The sequence below is a fragment of the Corvus brachyrhynchos genome, unplaced genomic scaffold (genome assembly GCF_000691975.1).
Source record: "Corvus brachyrhynchos isolate BGI_N302 unplaced genomic scaffold, ASM69197v1 scaffold305, whole genome shotgun sequence".
In the NCBI taxonomy this organism is placed as follows: Eukaryota; Metazoa; Chordata; class Aves; order Passeriformes; family Corvidae; genus Corvus; species Corvus brachyrhynchos.
In genome coordinates, this window is record NW_008239284.1 from 272,690 (window position 1) to 275,737 (window position 3,048).

Genomic DNA, 3,048 nt, shown 5'->3' on the forward strand with positions numbered 1-3,048 from the left:
TGCTGGAGCTGCCATCAGAGCTTGGGCATCTTCTGTCATTTATCTGAGAAATATGTGCTGGACTGAGGGAGAACATTGCTGGGAAGAAGTCCCTGGGTGCTGTCCCAGACTGGCAGAGAACCCACAGGGATGTTTGGGGCTGGCACGTGGGCAGCAGCTCCACATGAGGCAGGGATGTGTGCCTGGGACAGCTCAGGCTGTGCATCATGCCCAGGATTGTGTTTGCCAGGAAAAAGGTGTCCAAGAAAATTCAGACACAGAAGCAAAGAACCTTAATAAATGGGATTTAAATAATAGATTTAGCTGAAAATCCCCAGAAGACAGATTTTTTATCCACACATCAGGTGCTGTAAGCTTAGAAAAAGATAACAAAGCATTCCTCAGACAGAAAAGGTTGAGTTTCTGCTTTAATTGAAAAATCATATGTGGTTTTGATATTCCTAGAGAGATGTAATGTTAAGAAGTAGTTTATACTGCAAGATGTATCATCACTATTTTGGGGTAAATTAGATTAAAGTGATTTGCAGTTATCCCCATGCTAAGCAGTATAAACGGGAGAAATGGGAAGTTGAAGTTGTACTTAGGAGAAGTGCAGGCAGTTTGCTGAGGAAGTCCTGACTCGGCTCTGCCTTAACAGGCAACTGTCGGCTCAGTACCAGAGAGGAATTGTAGCTTTCTGGACCCATAATCAGATTCATCTGTCTCTTCTTTACAGTGGCATGGCAGAGCAGAATTAAGAATATTTGCATGCCTTAAATTGAGTCTTTCTGCCTTAATTGTGTAATTATGGAAATCACTATTTAGGGATCCATAGCTACGGCTCTGCTGAATTCTGCACTCGAGGCAGGCACACAATCCCTTCGTTAAAGAGTATTCCCTGCAAAATCCCAGCATCCAGTGTGGAGTACGGAATACATGTCCTGAGTATGTATTTGCAAACTCATTAATTAACTTATCAGTTAAAACTAATTAAAAATTGGTTCTTTAACAAATCTAATACATTGTGTCAGACCTGTCTCTTTTTTTCCTGAAGATCCTATTAGCGGAGTAACGCAGACCCTGCAACCTTCCTGTGTAATTAATACTCACGGAAATCTTGTGGATAAATTTCACTGGCAGAATTTATTTGACAATGGTCTCTTACGAGATTACACTTCATAACTGAAAGTTTATTAAGCAAGGCTCGTTTGCAGGGTTTTCCTTCAGTTTCCCATAAGGATTTGCCTCCCTTCCAGCCCTCACGGTCCCGTGTCACTGGGGCACTTGTGCTGCTCTGCTGGGGTGAAGCTTCACGGAGCAGGGAGCTCGGGAGGGTTGTGGCTGCTCTGCAGCAACAGGAAGCAGCCAAGCACATGGGAGAGTCAGACCACAAGCCATGGGTTGACTAATGAGCATAAACTGTCCTTTAAATTCATTATAACCCGTTTAGTTCATCCCATGTGGGCCGTGGGGCGGGAGGTTGAAGAAGAGAAAGATTTCCTGGCTGTTTGTTACCGTCACAACAGGATATACTAAATAATACATGACTGAGTGGTGTGATTAATTTTACTTGCACTCATGTGAGGTGCTCCAAACCATGCACTCCCAGCTTCCCTGCGTGTGAGTAATGTGTCCCTGCCAGACACACGCCAGTAAAGCCCTTTGAGCCACCCCACCGCAGACAGCATCACCCCAAAAACACCCCAGAAACTTCCCCGGGCTCAGGCAAGACAAAGAGCCTGACCAAAATGTGACACTTTCTCATTTGTAATCCTGCCACAGCTGCTGACCCACCTCGGGTAAGTCTGAGCTGTGCCCAATCCAGTTGTGCAACTGGCAGGAAATCACGGATCCTCACGGAATGGCACTCAGTAAGACTGGGGATTTCTTTGGCAGTGGTAATTACAAACAGTAGCTAACACAGCTCTCACTCAATATCAGCAGAGCACAGCTCTCACTGAGCTTTGCTCCCCCTCAGAGAGGAACTGAGAATAAAAAAAGGTAAAACTGAGTAAGTCAGGAAAGGGCACATTTAAAAATGCATTTTGAAGCTGAAGTGGTGGTGAGGAGCTGTGCTGTGCTGGCTTCCCCAACACCAGCTCCTGTAGAGAGTGTCCCATTCGCTCTCCATGGAGCAGATCTGGTGGCCCATCCTGGCACAGCACAGAGCAGCTCCCTGGCCCCCGGGAGCCCCTCGCTGCCAGCCCCTCTCGCAGCCCCCGGTGCTCTCCTCCCGCTGCGCCGCTGAGCCTCTGCTCATAAATTAACAAATTGCAAATACAACATTAAATAATAGCAAATGCATCCTTACAAACAAACAAATAAATATTTCCAGTGCTTTATTAATAGAATTTTGACAGCTTCATTAGGTTGGTGAAATTTCAAGATACTTAATGAAATAATGCTTCATCCCTTGGCTTGTGATATAAATTCTAATGAAATGCGCAATTCCAATTCATTCCCAACAAACTGTAATGCTCTGCTCACAAAGCACTATCATACTGCCAAGGGTTTTATTTCCCTGACATTATGATCTTAACAATTTTATTTTAACAGTTGGAATGGTTGTGCCTAATAAGTTAAACAGCAGAATAAAAGATCCCTCTAGAAGGGAAAAAAAAAAAGTATATGTTTAGGTGGAAGAGACTTCAGAACAGATTATGGGTTGTTTTATATTCTAAATATGACACATTAATATCTACTCATTTAATACTGTAATTTTTTTTAAGTTCCTTTCACTGAAAGATGATCTTTATTTCTCTGAAAACTGCCTGGTGGAATCCCCACTTGTGCAAATGATAAGTGACTGCCGCACACCACGAGCTAAATGCTCCAGAGCTCAGTGGAGCTGCCCTTAAATGAACAAAGTAAATGGGAAAAAATTAAGTAGAATTAATATTATTAAAGATAATAATATAAATTATTAGTAGTATTCTATTAAGGTCAGATTAATCCCACTACAATTCAATTGGAATAATACATGCAATTTATGCAATCACAAATGTTTTAACATTTAAATTACCTTTCTGTGATTCTGGAAAGCTGTATTTTACACTGCAGAGCCAGGCG

The 3,048-nt window shown here is 42.7% G+C and overlaps 1 long non-coding RNA gene across 1 annotated transcript; it reads right to left on the minus strand.

Moving 5' to 3' along the window:
• Window positions 1-394: 394 nt before the first annotated feature.
• On the minus strand, window positions 395-3,048 carry LOC108448184. The gene is made up of 3 exons (XR_001863980.1): window positions 3,002-3,048; window positions 1,774-2,231; window positions 395-1,325 (listed from the first exon to the last, which is right to left on the minus strand). It is a non-coding gene; the product is annotated as an uncharacterized LOC108448184 (long non-coding RNA).